This window comes from Hypanus sabinus, chromosome 20 (assembly GCF_030144855.1).
Source record: "Hypanus sabinus isolate sHypSab1 chromosome 20, sHypSab1.hap1, whole genome shotgun sequence".
Lineage (NCBI taxonomy): Eukaryota > Metazoa > Chordata > Chondrichthyes > Myliobatiformes > Dasyatidae > Hypanus > Hypanus sabinus.
Window position 1 is genome coordinate 48,679,893 of NC_082725.1, and position 17,167 is coordinate 48,697,059.

At 38.1% G+C, this 17,167-nt stretch overlaps 1 protein-coding gene and 1 long non-coding RNA gene across 16 annotated transcripts in view; one reads left to right on the forward strand and one right to left on the reverse strand.

The window, feature by feature from the left end:
* cdkal1 (CDK5 regulatory subunit associated protein 1-like 1) overlaps positions 1-17,167 on the reverse strand; it is a 509,606-nt gene that overhangs the window by 240,971 nt on the left and 251,468 nt on the right. The window lies entirely within an intron of this gene.
* Positions 8,283-17,167, forward strand: part of LOC132378509 (uncharacterized) — a 63,935-nt gene continuing 55,050 nt past the window's right edge. For all 12 annotated transcript variants that reach the window (XR_009507070.1, XR_009507069.1, XR_009507068.1 and 9 more), the window contains exon 1: positions 8,283-9,769. This is a non-coding gene — a long non-coding RNA (uncharacterized LOC132378509). The remainder of the gene's footprint in view (positions 9,770-17,167) is intronic.

Genomic DNA, 17,167 nt, shown 5'->3' on the forward strand with positions numbered 1-17,167 from the left:
TCACCGGTGCCTTAGCCCTCCTCAGGTCCACCACCAGCTCCTTAGCCTTTTTCACATTAAGCTGCAGATGATTCTGCTCGCACCATGTGACAAAGTTTTTGCTTTTTCCACAAAATGTTCAATATCCATTGCTTTTAGAATAGAAGTAACCACTCTGCACTCTCCATTGGCCCTTATTAATGTTTCTCCCAGAAGATTTTGTTCTTTACGTTTAAATTTCAAACAACTAATACCAATACTAATAATTGCTTTTACCATGTTCCATGCATGTATGGCCTGATTTTTAAGAACTCCAAAGTGAATTTGGTTCTGGTGCAATCAGCAGTCCTCCAATACACTAACAGGACAAATCGCACAATTAACTCAGTCCTTCTTTTAGTTCTGAGGTTGTCACATGCTGTTCTAATCTCACAACCGTTCTGCAGAAACTCTGTCCTGTAAAATTCAGAGCATTTTAGATCCTGAGTGGCAAGGTGCAAACTTCACCTCCTTCATACAAACCTTTCACAATCACAGGGCAGAAGTAAATAAAAAAGCAAGCACAGACCACAGGAAGTTCTTATTTGGGGTTTGAAGCACATCATAAACCTTCAACTTCAGGCAGAGGAACAGATCTGTACAGGGAAACGTCCTCACAGGTGCTCCCAAATTCAACTATTTCTTGTTATTAGCAATTTCACCTTCTCTGCTGGAATTGTTTTGTATGCAAATATACAGTGTTGACCTACTTAAGGAAAGAAAGTATCCAAATTACATGTGTCATTATTTCTAGTTTCTGGTTGAAAGGTTTATTGTTAAAAATAATGTTTATTTTGACAGATATTGGTTACCTGAGTAAACCAGCTTTGCACTTGTGAGACCAGCTCTCAAAATCAACTGATGTCAAAAAAACTTCTTTTGCTACCTTTTCTGGTTTAGGCCGTAAATAAATCTTTGGTAAAGATAGAAGTTTAGTGATCCTGCAAATTAAACTTTGGTTCAACTATGTAACAGGAATAAAAATACAGAACTCCTGATGTGATAAGTAAGACATGTCAAATGTAACTTGAAATGATGCTAGTATGCTGGAAACATTTTCTGCTTTAATTATCAAAACTCCCTTTAATTAACTGAATAACCATTAAGATTAATATTTCACAGAGCCGACTCTCTACTGTGAGAATAACCTGAATCAAGCGAGACTCAGAAGCATCTTTTAGATATGACCAATAAATGTACTCAATGTTCAGAACATTAATTCACTTATTAGAAACCAAAATCTATGCCTTATTTTAAACAACTTCTAATAGGGCTGAATCGAAGTGGTGAAATCCGGAGTATCCAAGCACCAGGCCAGATTCAAAAGGTTGAAGTGTCAAAAAGATCAGGGTTTCGGGCCCAGACAAGGTATGGGCCGATTAAGATCACCGCTCCACAACATTTACTCGGCTCTGCGTTGAACGACGGAACCCTCTTGTAGAACAAGCAAGAGAAAATCTGCAGATGCTGGAAATCCAAGAGTACGACTGTACTCTTTTCCATAGATGCTGCTTGGCCTGCTGAGTTCCTCCGGCATTTTATGTGTGTAACTCTCTTGCAGACTTCAGTTCAGAAACACTGTTTGCTTGTGGTTATTGTTTGCACCATGTTTTTTGTACATTGCACATTGGGTGTTTGACAGTCATTTTTGTGGGTTATCTTATTCTTTTATTTTCTTATGGACATGACTTTTTTAATTCTCTGCACATTGGATATTAGACAGTCTGTTTTCACATATATGGGGTTTGTTTCATGGCTGCCTGCTAGGAGACGAACCTCAAGTTTGTATAATGTATACATACTTTGAACTTTGGCATATAAAGCAGAGTACTAATTATCCATACTGGAAAAATACAGATTGCATCCTGAAAGACTTGCGGCTTAGCACACACTTGTGCTCGGTGATGGTACCGATGCGCGTTTTTTTTGCTGGTTGGAGGGAGGGGGGATCGTTGCTTGCTGCTGCTTATGCATGGGATGGGGGAGCCTGGGGGGACTTTGGTGTTCTCACGTTTAACTGTCGTTCATTCTTTGGGGCACTTCTCTGTTTTTGTAGATGTTTACGAAGAAAAAGCATTTCAGGATGTATATTGTATACATTTCTCTGTCATTAAATCTGACCTTTGAATGCAGCAGACAATTGTCACTGTTGAGGACATGAAGTTAAGAGTGAAAATGAAAAAATAATCTATTAACAATGATCAAAGGATCTATATTATCTTTTAGTTGGCTTGTCTATTGGTGTGCTTATTCTATTTTTAAACACTTGTTCATGACCATCATCAGTATCTATTTGACTATAAATGGCATCACTATATCAAACTTTTGCCTCTTGTAAACCTGATTTTCTAATAGTTAACTATTACTTTAGAGCAGCAACCTAGTAACTCTAACCTATTAACCCGATCTTAGTTTGGAATATCTGAGCTAATATTACTATTGTCATTTTACTTTGTCTTGATTTTTCTTCCCCTCCCCAAATAATACAAAACCTAGATTTTTTTCCCCTGAATTATTTCTCTTTACTTTACATTAGATATGGCCGAAGACTTTCCACACTCACCCCAACATTTTCTGATAAGTATTAGCAAAAATTGTTGACTTATGACCATTCTCTAAAGCCAGACTGCTTGTGACACGATAGCTGTTAATGTCAGTCAGACATAACTACGAATATGTGTTTTCATTCCTTCAGGCTGTGGATTGTTGTTGGAGCTTTTTAAACATCCCTTCATTTCTAAATAGCAAATTCCAGAGAACAGTCAAAGCATAAACATATGGCAATACAAAGTAATTACCCACCCTGGGGAAAAAATACATTTCTGGTAGCTTATATCCTTCTCCTTCAATCTGTCTTTTTCCCATTCCTTTTTGATAAATGATTTGATCCTGATTTCTTCCATTCTAATTCAAGCACCTCAGCTTTATGTACTTGTATCATATTAGTGAAGTAGAATTCCTCAGGATGTCTTAACAGCATTGTTATCAATTTGCATTTCTAAAAACTAGTGAGGAAACAGGTTTCAAACTTAAATGTGCATAACAAATTCTGGCTAACAGAGGATGTGGTGATTTGACTAGCACTAACAAACCCTGAGTCACAAGTGGTAAAAAATACTCATTTTCAGCCATCCCTCAGTATCTCTTTTCCTACAGAAGTACATGAGAAGCAGGCGACTTGTCAGAGGAAAGGTTTAATTGCCTCTTGTATCAGATGACAAAGACCCCTATGTGTGTCTCTCCAAAAGACATAGTATAGCAAGAAAGATGTCAAAGTGTTGATGAACTAGATGAACTGAACCCTAAGATGAAATTCATCTTTCTGTGAAATGTTATTATGTGAACAATGACAGGCAAGCAACAAAAATGCAAGCCTACCAGAGCACTGTGGATTTTCTTTTAAATCAAAATAGAAAAGGCAGTAAACACTCAGCAAGTCAGGCAGCATTTGTAATAGTGAAAAAAATGAAAGCATATCAACCTGAAGTGGTAAATATTACTTGATCTCCATAGGAGCTGCCTGATGAAATCATTCCTTACTTTTATATTTAATTTCAGGTTTACAATAACCAAGATATTTTTGCGTTTATGAGAATATAAGTTATGAATTTATAAGTCAGCATATACTGTCAAATAAACGTTTTGTTTTTGAAATACTATCTGGTATTTGGTAACTTTTACCATTGAGTACCATTTCTCAACTTTATTACTTAATTCCATAATGATCAAATTATTGCAATTGCTTAATTTTCAAGTATAAAATGCATTTATAACATTGAGTCACATGCCGCATACTAAAGTTACATGATTCAGAACTGCTCTTGCAAAAAGCTCATAACATGGAAAATTTACTGCCAGATCACAAAGTTCAAAAACCTTTAATGAAACTTATGTCTCATCGGCAGCTCCTGGTTGGCAATGATGTTCAGTATGGGCACTAGGCCTGATACTGAAGGACAGGCTGGTTTAATGTCACAACCCAGTTTGGCAAGACTTATGAAAAAACGCAGAGTATGTAAGTCACATTTTTATGATACACCCTCAGTAAGTCTCTTGACAAATGACTAATACACTATATTTTACAATAGTGGTGACATCTAATTACCCAATCATTATGAGGATGCTAGGTGTTGTTCTAAGTCACAATAATATTTGAAATAATTCATCAATCTCCTGCAAGGTTTCATGGGGTGAATTAAGATCAAGTGTAATCTTCAGATGAAGCTCAGAATAACTGAACTACAGTGGTAGTACCTATACTGAAGTCACAGAGATACCATCCTTATTTATTCTAGTGATTACGACAATCTTACCCCAAAAAGCTTTCATTACAAATGTACCTTTAATCATTTATGATGGATTTTGTTGATAGGAAGTGCACAAGTGCTGTCATTTTTAACCACACAACAACTCAATCACACAAGGGAAATAAAAAAAAAATCAAGTGCGGCACCAGTGAGTACTTGGAATAATTCAGGACAACCTTCCTATTCTAACACAGTCGTATTTCCCAAGAAATACTGTCTTGCATTTTTATATTTCAATTGTACATTTCTACATTATCCATATATTTAATGGAAATTACAGATGGAAATGTCGCAATCAAATCCCGCTTTTGTTATTCAGTGAACTCTGTTATCTGGGAATTTGAGATGAAGTTGAAAATGAAAAAATTACAGGAAGTTATGATTTGCCAGCTCCTCATAGCCTTCAGGACTGGCCTTGCAATGAATTGCAGAATGCTCTCAATAAATTACATTTCTTAATGGACTGTAATTATTTTTGTTTTAAAAAAAGTTGTGCATATTGTAGGCAAACACGAGGAAATCTGCAGATGCTGGAAATTCAAGCAACACACACAAAATGCTGGTGGAATGCAGCAGGTCAGGCAGCATCTATAGGCAGCACTGTCGACGTTTCGGGCCGAGAAAGCGCTTCTCCCTATAGATGCTGCCTGACCTGCTGCGTTCCACCAGCATTTTATGTGCATATTGTAGGTCTGGTTTGAAATAAATGGAACATTTAACAAGGAAGAATGCAAAAATGGATACCTGCCCGACAATCTTTCAAAAAAAACACTTGATGATGTGATGGTTTGTCCGAAGTCCAATACTTTAATATCAGTGGCAGATTTTGGATGAGAGTGATAACGAAATGGCTAGGAGTGTTATTTATAATTGGCAGTCAGTGCCACTACACCAAGGTCAGGACCACTTAAAGCTTCCAGATCCTTAGGTGCTCCTTCCCTCAGTACAGTGGCAATGGGCTTTGTTTGTTTTGTTCTGGTTGTGTCTTTTCCGGTAGAAATAGCGTGCAGTTTGTGCTTGATGGATGTTTTTCTTGTGAGTATTGAAGCGCAGGTCCTGTGTACCTGCAATACTGCAGCAAGTGAGTTTTCCATATTTGGACTTGTGCACTTGAAAATGAACTCAACTTTGTCTTTCCAACATGCTTTTGGTACAAGGAATGGAGAGGACATCAGGGTGGGCGTTATTGCTCTGAGTGAACAGTAGACATTGTCTACTGACACCCACCCACCCCAACCCTGGCCCCTCCACCGTTCTTTCCTTCTTCTAAATTGCTTGTGAGTAATTTTAGGCCCCATAGCTAAGGAAGGATGTGCAGGCCCTGGAGAGTATCCAGAGGAAGTTTGGAAGAGCAATTCCAGAGAAGAGAGGTTACTGTACGAGGAGCATTTGATATCTCTCAGCCTGTACTCAATGGAGTTCAGAAGGATGAGAGGGGATCTCATTGAAACCTCCTGGATTCAGAAAGGCCTGGATAGGCTGGATGTGAAGGGAATGCTTCCATCAGTGGAAGAGTCTAAGATCTGAGGGCACAGTCTTAGAATACAGGGATGCTCCTTTTGAACTGAGATAAGAAGGAATTTCTTCAACTAGAGGTTGGCGAATCTATGGAACTCTTCACTATAGAGAACTGTGGAAGCTAAGGCACTGGGTGTATTTAAGGCAGAGCTTGATTCTTGATTAGTGAGGCAGTTAAGGGTTATAATCAGAAGGCAGGAGAATGGGATTGAAAAGAAAATCGGCCATGTTTGAATGGTGGAGCAGACTCGATGGGCTGAATGGCCCAAATCTGCTTCTATGTCTTATTGCCTTATTAAGAGATAGAATAAAGGAACCCTGTTTTGCAAGTGAAATCCTTAAATAAAACATATAAAAGCTATCAATACAAGTCAATTCTTGCTTAATATTTACAAGGGCACTGTTAATTCTTGGAAATGAATCTTAAACATTTTTCCTTTTCCTACAACTTGTGTTCAGGGAATTTTTATGCATTATTCTTCTGTAATTCATCTTAAAGTTTTATTCTTACTGATGCTATTGGCAATCATTTCATTTAATATTCTTAATACTGTTAGCCTTTTTGTAAAAAAACAAGTAATAGAGGACTTTTTTTTATAAAAATCATCATTTGGGATTTGTTAAAAAAAAACCAGAATGGAAATATTCTACCGGTTAGACAAAAACCAAGAGAGAAGCAGAGTTCATGTTTCAGATCAATAAATACAAGGAATGGCTGTGATAGGATAAAGATCAGGAGACTGTGATGCAAAAAGTGATGGCACTCAGTGGGAATCTTTTTCCTTTGAATTTTCCTGACTGTTGCTAAGTACCAAGCAGGAGTATATCCTCAACCTATATTAAAGATGTTTTTTTTAATGAAAAAGCAAAACGAAAACATGTTGGATTGATTACACCTGCTTGTACTATAATATATATAATAGCAGTTCAAAACATGCTTTGAATGTGAAATTTTGAGAATGATCATCTGTGGAATCAATGATAATTGTGCTTATATTTCCCCAGATTTACCAAGAGCTCTAAGATTTGATCATCAGTTAAATTAAACATTTCCAAAGACCAAAAGACATAAGAAATTATTTCTGATTCGATTATAATGTCCATAAGAGTAATTACAGGCATAAGATGGAATATAATTGACAGTTTAATTAAGCAGTTATATTCATGAAGCATGACTCTAGACACATTTGATAGGTCAACCTCTTATAGTCTATGGCAACTCTCTGAATAAATACCTCAATTAGTTGTAAAACGTAGGTAAAATCCTTTATTGGTATTCTGTGCAAACTGAATAGGGCTACGGTTAACATTGGCCTTCTGAAACAAATCAATCCAGCAATGAAATTGCTCTTGGGATTGCTTTGCACAGCAGATGGTACTGCATTTCATTGGCAGGGGACCCGACACCAAACACAAAACTGTCTAACACTATCTGCTTTGATGAAGCCTGCAATATTTCTTTTCTCTTGATATCATTAGCACTCTTTAACTGGAGTTCACTTTAATAGTTTATGATACCAAAGAGTACAGACAGTCATCAAATCTTCCCTCTTTATTGATACCAAAAAAAAAATGGTTTAAGTGACATCATAATCCTCACATCTTCCATTTGTACTGTTCTGGGAGATCAATTTTCATCAGCTGATTCTTGTCCTGGTTTATATTCATGTTCTCTAAGGCAAAACATGCAGCATTTTTGCTATAATATTTATTATTCCTGCTTCTCTAATTAATTTGCGTACACCAAACATATGATTTGCAAAATTATTAATTTCCATTTATTCTCATTTACATATTATTTTGAAATTATAAAGAACCTTGCACGCAAATGAAATATTTAACCACAAATAACAATTTCACTATGTGGTTTCCATTTGAGTCACATATCAATACAGGGGAACAATAAGCAAGTATACATTTGTTCATTCTTTTACCCATTTGACCCTATTATAACATACTTACCACATATTCCCTTCAAAATATTATATTCAGTCTACAGTTCTAAGAAGACTCATGCTGATCACTTCAACTCCATGCTTACTACAAATCTTTGTCTTGCCCTTCTACACCATATCAGAAACAAAGACGACAATCACTTCTTCTACCGTGCAGTCATAAATAGCCTTACGTAGTTATCAAACTTCTTACTCTGAATACATAAATGCTTCACTAGGGCGGCTTTGTAAATGACTATCCAAGGACACTGTAGTAGCCTTGGACATTTAGTGCACTATAACAATATATAATAGTATGTCATCAAGATATTCAACAATTTAATTGCAAATGTTTAGAGCTATCACAGGCTCCTTGGCCTTTGTAGTTGAGTACAGCCTACTAGGACAGAAATCATAAAGTGTTTAAAGGAAAACAACTCACCATTGTCTGTGCTATTCTTTCAATAAAGCAAACTTCAGAGCAATCCCACTGTGACCGGTTCATAGGAGCATGCTTTTCATTAGAAATTTGCTACAATTCCTACATTACATCAGTGATTACAATTCCAAACATAGTTCATTAGTTATAATGCACTTAAAGAGTCACCGTCGGGTCATGAAAGATGGCTACTTTAAACCTGCTCAGCTTTCATGTCATTGATTAGATTTGTATGCATGCATCTCTAATGAAATATCCACGAGTGACAACAGTTAACAGAGTGGCCATAACTGGAATACTGGGTGGACAGATCTCAAGTAGAAATATAGTTCTCTTCAGCACTTAACGTATAGCCTATAACATTAGAAATGCAATTACTCACACTGCCTCAACCTTCCTAATAGGGCCAGCTCATTTAATTGCTCAGAAGTTCACCATACTACATAGCAGCAGCTGCTATCAAACTCTGTTTCTGAAATTTAGTTCAACTGAGTTCCCGTTATCAAGGCATATGAAAATAAAAGCATTTGGCAGCTTAACTGATAACAAGAGTTTAAAAAATAACCAGAGAAAAGAAACATGAAAGGGAGAAGGAGGAACAGCATTCACAAATTCCTTAAAAAATTCAAAGTGGCAAATCATGCTAGCTGTGGGAAGTGGATCCAGAGGAAATCACTGGTTTTGAGTGGTCAAATACTACTCAATTGAGTGTTATTATTACTAATAATCCTAGACAATTCAGAATCATCACTGACATATGTCGTGAAATTTGTTCTTTACTGGCAGTAAGACATAAAAAACAGAGTGCAAATTACAATCTACCCAGAAATAAATAAGTATCAGAAGAAGAATAATCAGGTTGTATTCATGGACTGCTAAGAAATCTGAAGGCAGAGCTATTCTTAATATGTTGAGCTTGTGTCTTCAGGCTCCTGTACTTCCTTCCTGATGGCAGTAATGTGAAGAATGAAACTCCTGGATGTTGAATGTCCTTCACACAGCGTCCTCAAGGCACCACCTTTTGTAGGTGTCTTCACCGTCAGTGGTGAGGAGGTTTATGCCCGTGATGGAACTGGCTGAGTCTACAACCCTATGCAGCCTCTGCCATTCTGGTGCGTTGGAGCCTCCATACCAGGCAGTGATGTAACCAGTCAGAATGCTCTCCGTTGTATATCTGACTTCTTCGTAACATCCTCAAACTCCTAATAAAGTACAGTTGCTGTTGTGCCTTCTTTGTGATAGAAACAATATGTTGGCCCAGGATAGATCCTCTGCGATGTTGATGTCCAGGAACTTGCAGCTGCTCACCCTTCCAACTGATGTACATGACTAATTATTAATCTGGGATAATCCAAGAAAGGATGCCATTTCAGCCACTTCACTCTGTGAAGTGTGGGCTACATGACTTCAGCTGCAGAGTCCTGGCTGGCTGAAATTCCCCTGCATTATAAAAGAAGATGTGTCTCTCAAATGTTAAACTACACAATAAAACAACCAAATGAAGTATAGAATCAGAGATCCCATTTACTTTAATGGCCTGAGGAATGGGGAAGGTAAGTGCATATTTAAGGTTACAGTACTGTGGTTTAATCCTTTTATTTATTAATAGATTTTAATGTGTGTTTAATTAACCTTAATAGTATTATTGCAACAAGGCTTTTTAAAATACCATTTTTGAGGCTCACAATATATTTCTAATGATATTATATATTTAAAAAGGGCAAAAAAATATATTCCTAAGAGTATTAATTATTTAAGCCAAAGACACTCAAAAACAAAACTTCTCACAATTTCCAAACATTCATGTTCCAAAATATTAAATGTTATGAGAAATTTTTGTTTGTTGTTAAAGAAAGTAACATATTAAATAATGGATCACTTTTCAAATAAAAACTTGATTACTTTGTAAGTATGTAGTCCAGTGCATGACTAAACAAGATTACAAACTTTGTTAATAATTGGGTGAATGAGTTGAGTGAACATAATGAGTTGAGTGAACTATACTGATCAACTGAAACAGAAATGGGTGTAGAAGGAATCAAACTGGGCAAAGTACAATCAAAATAAAAGGTGAGGATGTGGTAAATGTGACAGTTTAACCTCTAAATAATCAATTCTTACACCATGTGAGTGAGCACAGCAACAAGACACAATGTGGTTATCCTGCATCAGCAAGGTCAATCCCAAGCAGGAATTTCATGGCAGACAGGAGTTTCCAGATTGCTGTCAAAGCTTTTCTGAAAAAGCACAAAGAAACAGGAAAGATTGAGGACTAGAAATGCAATGGTTGGCCATGGAAATCGAGTGCAGCAGACAAGAGAAAGATCAAACTGATGTCCCTTCCAAATTGGGAGCTGTCCAGCACTGCTGTCAGCTCTGAACCCAAAGAAACTACTGGAACCCAAGAACATGCCTTGGAGACCCAAGGCATGAGTTCCCAATCCTAAGGACGTGCTACAGGGGCATCAATGAGAACATCTGGACTGGCTGTATCACTGCCTGGTATAGGAACTGTACTTTGCTCAATCACAGAGCTCTGCAGAGAGTGATGTGGGCAGCCCAGCACATCTGTGGATGTGAACTTCCCACTATTCAGGACATTTACAGTGACAGGTGCATAAAAAGGATCACTAGGGACCCGAGTCACCCCAACCACAAACCGTTCCAGCTGCTATCATCTGGGAAATGGTACCGTAGGATTAAAGCCAGGATCATTAGGCTCTGTGACAGCTTCTTTCATTGGACCATCAGACTGATTAATTCATGCTGACACAATTGTATTCCTAAGCTGCTCTATTGTACACATTACTGAACACATTATTTATTACAAATTACTATAATTTGCACATTCAGATGGAGAGGAAACATAAAGATTTTTACTCCTCATGTGTCTTAAGGACATAAGAATTAAAGTCAATTCAATACAGTCTGGAGAAGTTTTGTCAGAAGTGGTCTTCAGGGAAGAGTTGCTGTCAAAAAACCATTCCTCTGAAGTGGAAGCGAAGTCAAGAGACTCACCTGTGCACAAAAACACAAAGGCAATGGCAGCAAGTGCTCTGGACTAACAAGTGAAAATTCGAAATTTTTGGCTCAAACAGAAGGCAGTTTGTCCATAGAAGAGCAGTACAGCATTACAGTCTACAGCCAATCATGAAGCACAGCTGAGATTTTCTACAGGTTTAGGCTGCATTGCTTCAAATGGAGTTGGTGATCTGGTCAGAATCAATAGAATCCTCAGTGCTGAGAAGTATAAGCAGATCCTCATCCGTTCAGCAACACCAGAAGGTAGATACCTGATTAGTCCCAATTCCATTTTGCATCAGGACAATGAACCAAACACATAACGAAGGCCATAAAGAAATAGCTTCAGCAAAAAGGAGGATTTCAGCAGCAGATGGTACGGCCTCCGCAGAGCTGTGATCTCAAAATCAAAGCTGTCTGGGATTACCTAGAGATAGAAGCAAGTGAGACAGCCAAACTCTGTAGAAATGTGGCAAATTCTCCAAGATGCTTGGAATACCTACTAGCTGATTTTCTTATAAAATTGCACGCCAGTGTACCTAAGAGAATTGATGCAGTTTTAAAGGCAAAGGCTGGTCACACCAAATATTGATTTGATTAAGTTTTTTTTCACTGTTTATTGTTCTTTATAGTAAATATTTTGATATTTGGGAAATATTATTGCATTAATTTGGAAGCATCTTTGCCTTACATTTTTTTTTTACATGTGCTTAAGACTTTTGCACAGTACTGTATGTCAACATGTCCTATTTAGAATTTTAAATATGTGCTCCTATTTACTGGTTAGAATAGGAATCTTCAGGAGCCTCTGAAGATTTGAGTAATGAGAATTCTTGCTCCCAGCGCTTCATATACCAATACCCAAAGTAAATGAGACAATTTCAAGTACAAATGGACATACAGAAAGGGATCAACTTAAACAGCCCGGCATAAACATGACAAGTGCGTGATCTTTTCTAAGGAAGAAAAAAAAATGTAAGCAAAGCCAAACAAAAAAAAAATCACGTTGATGCCAGAATATCTAATGGCTTTCAATCATCTTTGATATTGGAGAACAATAGAATCTTCTTTCTATTTACAGAAATGGTGAACCATTGGAAAAGCAACATGAAAATTTTTGATGAGTCCAATGATTCAGCTTTAAGGTTAGCTGAACCTGAATTGTGTTAGTTGAGGATAGGGAAATTGCTATGTAATAGCATTGGCCTTCACAAAGCTGCAAACACACCACAATAATGCAGATGAAGCTTAAACTACTTGAACTGATGGATTGAATTGGAAGAAGCTGGTGTCCCACGTCACATATAGCACAGAGAACAGAATATAAAAATGGTGACCTAAACAGAGAATATTGACTCTAGTCTGGATTACTGTAGCCAGCAGAAACACTAACAATGGGAATTGACACTTGTGAATTTGCAAGACATAAAACTGACATTGCAGAATAAGACAAGTGGATGAAGGTCGCTTGCGAGAATGCAAAACGAACAGAAGAAAACTGTGTTCATGGTTTCAGTTTTGCCAAAAAGATCACGAACTAGCATCCAGAATTCAGATGGTTTTCATGATTTCATGTCCAAGGCTCAGCAGCAATTGTGCCTTTCTCACCAATGCGCAAATATCAAGGTGTAACGATGATGCGAATGGCAAGGAAAACTTCTACCTTGACCAAGCCTGACCACTGTCAAGTCAAGATCATCTCCTGGATGCCTTCAATGTCAGACTGGATGTGATTCAAATCTCTGGAAGTATAGTGGAAAAGCAGGTTGAAACAACTTCATCTGGTCAGACCCTACTTGGAGTACTGTGCTCAATTCTGGTCGCCTCACTATACTGGAGCAACGGAGGATGAGAGGTGACCTGAAAGAGGTGTACAAGATAATGAAAGGCATTGATCATGTGGCTAGTCAGAGGTTTTTTCCCAGGGCTGAAATGGTTAACACGAGAGGGCATAGATTTAAGCTGCTTGGAAGTAGGTACAGAGGAGATGTCAGCTAAGTTTTTTTTTTACACAGGGAGTGGTGAGTGTGTGGAATGGGCTGCTGGCGCCGGTGGTGGAGGCGTAAACAATAGGGACTTTTAAGAGACTCCTGGATGGCTGCATGGAGCTTAGAAGAACTGAAGGCTATGGGTAAAGCCTAGGTAGTTATAAGGTAGGGACATGTTTGGCACAGCTTTGTGGGTCGAAGGACCTGTATCATGCTATAGGTTTTCTATGTTTCTATGTGAAGTGTATGGCCCGGTTAATATGAAAGCAACACGTATGAGTCATTTGGGGCATTCTCAATGCAAGACCAGGCACCTCTTTAATTACATCATCATCAGAGTTTGCAATAAAGATGTCTACTTTACCAAAGGTGTGCAAGGAGCGGACAGCAACTGGACAGTCACTAATCCATCAAGTGTCAGGAATATCCTCTTTGCTTAGAAACACTCAACTTTGATTAAATTATTTGTTGTTGCTGCTGATGTGTTTGAGTATAGCCAAATCAAAATGATGAAAAGTGGTACATAGAAATATAGAAAAACTGCAGCACAATACAGGCCCTTTGGCTGACAATGCTGTACATACTTTAGAAATTACCTAGGGCTACTATCTCACCCATCGATGCCAGGATGTAAAGCCAATAAAGCCTTATTGGCTCAGGCTAAAGTTTAAGACAATCCATTGATTCTTCTTGACAGCAGGACTCCAGAGCTACACTTCAAAAATTCAGATTTAACAGCATCCAAATAAAGCTTGAGAACTTTGTCCTCCCCGAGGAGAAGGTGCTAAAAACAAGAGGGCAATATGCTTAAGATTAGAAACTAATGAGGCAGATGAGACTAGCTCGCTGGATAACACTGTTGTCATGAGCAAGTTGGACACAAGTGTCTCTTTCCACGCTGTCGGACTTTATCTGACTCAACTAGCATATACTCTACTATGACAATTCATTTCCCTGCACAGAGGCCAAATCTGATAAACCTTGCTACTCTGGGTAAATAGTTCTGAATAAATAAATACAACTGTTCAAGATAATTATAACTCATAGAGCCATTTGTTGATCACCCGGATGCAAAAAACAAATAAATAATGTAGTATCATAGAACCAGAGAAAAAAAAAATGCATGTCACTGAAGAAAAAGCATTTCAGGGTGTATATTGTATACATTTCGTTGACACTTAAGAACTTCTATAGTTGCACCGTGGACAGCATTCTGACAGGCTGCATCACTGTCTGGTACGAGGGGCTACTGCACAGGACCGAAAGAAGCTGCAGAAGGTTGTAAATCTAGTCAGCTCCATCTTGGGCACTAGCCTACAAAGTACCCAGGACATCTTCAGGGACTGTTGTCTCAGAAAGGCAGTATCCATTATTAAGGACCTTCAGCACCCAGGGCATGCCCTTTTCTCACTGTTACCATCAGGTAGGAGATATAGAAGCCTGAAGGCACACACTCAGCGATTCAGGAACAGCTTCTTCCCCTCTGCCATCCGATTCCTAAATGGACATTGAATCTTTGGACACTACCTCACTTTTTTTTAAAAATACACAGTATTTCTGTTTTTGCACATTAAAAAAAATCTATTCAATATATGTAATTGATTTACTTATTTATTTATTATTTTTTTCTCTCTCTGCTAGATTATGTGCTGCTGCTAAGTTAATAAATTTCACATCACATGCCGATGATAATAGAGCTGATTCTGATTCTGATTGTGATTGTCTCCTCAACCCAGTCCTAAATATTTTATCTTGCATTCTGTAGGTGTACCTTTGTGATTCTAGAAATCACTGTCAGAGAAAACATTCCCCCTACCTTCAGACTGTCAAGCCCTATCAGAATCATGTTTGGTTCAATGAGATTTCATTTCCTTCTTCTAATCTCTAATAACACAGGTCGAATCTTTGGTGCTCTCCTTCTAAGGCAGGTAAATCCCTTCCAAGGTATGTGGACCAGCACTTCATGTGTGTTCTCACCAAGACTCAGTAATAATTATAATGGGATATCCTTGCTGCTTTACTGAATGAGTAAAAAAGCTGTATAAAATGCACAATATGAGTCAAACAACAATGAATGAAACAATCAGCATCAATTCTGAACTGTTCAGATAAGCAACTGAACCTGAGCTCCACCTCAAATGTGTGGAAGTCATTGTAATGGTGAAGAAGCTTGAAAGTTGTTCAGATATTTGGTAGAAGAGTACAAGATCAGGATTATTTAGTGGGATAAACATAATTAAGCTGTTACCATTAATGTAGATGTTTCAAGACAGAGACATGGACTTAAAGTGTTTGCAAAAGGTTAAAGAAGAACGGAAGGAAAAACTACTCTAAGCAGAATGTAGATGTGACCTAGAACTATAAAAATGGAAGCAGTAAAGACCTTCAAAAGGAAACTCATTGTACATAAGAGAGAAAATAATTTGCAGGGCTATGAAAAAACAGTAGGGATTTAGGACTGACAGGAGTGCTTTACATGGATCTGACACAGATCCAGTGAGCCAAATGGCCACATCTATGCTGTAATAAATCTACGATGAACTGGTTGCATGGATACGGAATGAAAATGCAGCCTTGACTTCAAAGAAGAAAGTAATTGTGAACTCTGGCCTGACATTTTTGTGAAGTAATAACAATCAGATGTGAATGCAGACATCCTATTTTTACTCCTAACCTGAACAACTGACCCGTCTATGAATTGTAGTGACAGTCATAAAACTATGACCTGCAGATGTTGGCTAGAAAGTTGAATGCATGCAGCTTGACAAATACATGCAATTTCATCAAGTTAACCATTAAAAAGACCACAAAAAGTAAACTATTTTGTTCGAAGTTATGAAACGATTCATCAACCTAGAATCTTTCTCTGTCACTGTGTTAATCCACATGATATTATGTCTTAAAATGAAAAATGCTCCAACTCCTCCAGCAGACAAAGACATTAAGTGACCCTATACAAATTCCTTCAGACTTCAGTTATAGCTTTATGGAAAAGAATGCTTAACTGTTTTATCTTCAGCTACTACAAAATACAAATACTTTGTCACCAAACAATTGATACTAGAGCGCACAATCATCACAGTGATATTTGTTCCTGCGCTTCACACTCCCTTTAGTACAAATCAAAGTAAATATAATAAAAATTTAAATTATAAATCATAATTAGAAAATAGAAAAGGGAAAGTACGGTAGTGCAAGTCAGGTCCGGATATTTGCAAGGTGCGGCCCAGATCCGGGTCAGAATCTGTTCAGCAGTCTTATCACAGTTGGAAAGAAGCTGTTCCCAAATCTGGCCGTATGAATCTTCATGCTCCTGAACCTTCTCCTGGAGGGAAGTGGGACAAAAAGTGCGTTGGCTGGGTGGGACTTATCCTTGATTATCCTGGCAGCACTGCTCCGACAGCGTGCGGTGTAAAGTGAGTCCAAGGATGGAAGATTGGTTTGTGTTATGTGCTTGGCTAGGTTCATGACCTTCTGCAGCTTCTTCCAGCCTTGGACAGGACAACTTCCATACCAGGTTGTGTTGCACCCTAGAAGAATGCTTTCTACGGTGCACCTATAAAAATTAGTGAGGGTTTTAGGGGACAGGCCAAATTTCTTCAGCTTTCTCAGGAAATAAAGGCATTGGTGGGCCTTCTTGGCAGTGGACTCTGCTTGGTTAGACCAAGTCAGGTCATTTGTGATATTCACCCCGAGGAATTTAAAGCTTTTGACCTGTTCCACCTGCGCACCACCGATGTAGATGGGGTCGTGCGGTCTGCTACTCCTTCTGAAGTCAACAACCAATTCCTTCGTCTTGCTGACGTTGAGAAATAGGTTATTGTCTTCGCACCATGCCACCAGGTTCTTAATTTCCTCTCTGTACTCAGACTCATCATCACCCAAGATGCGGCCTACAATTGTGGTGTCATCAGCAAACTTATATATTGAGTTCGATGGAAA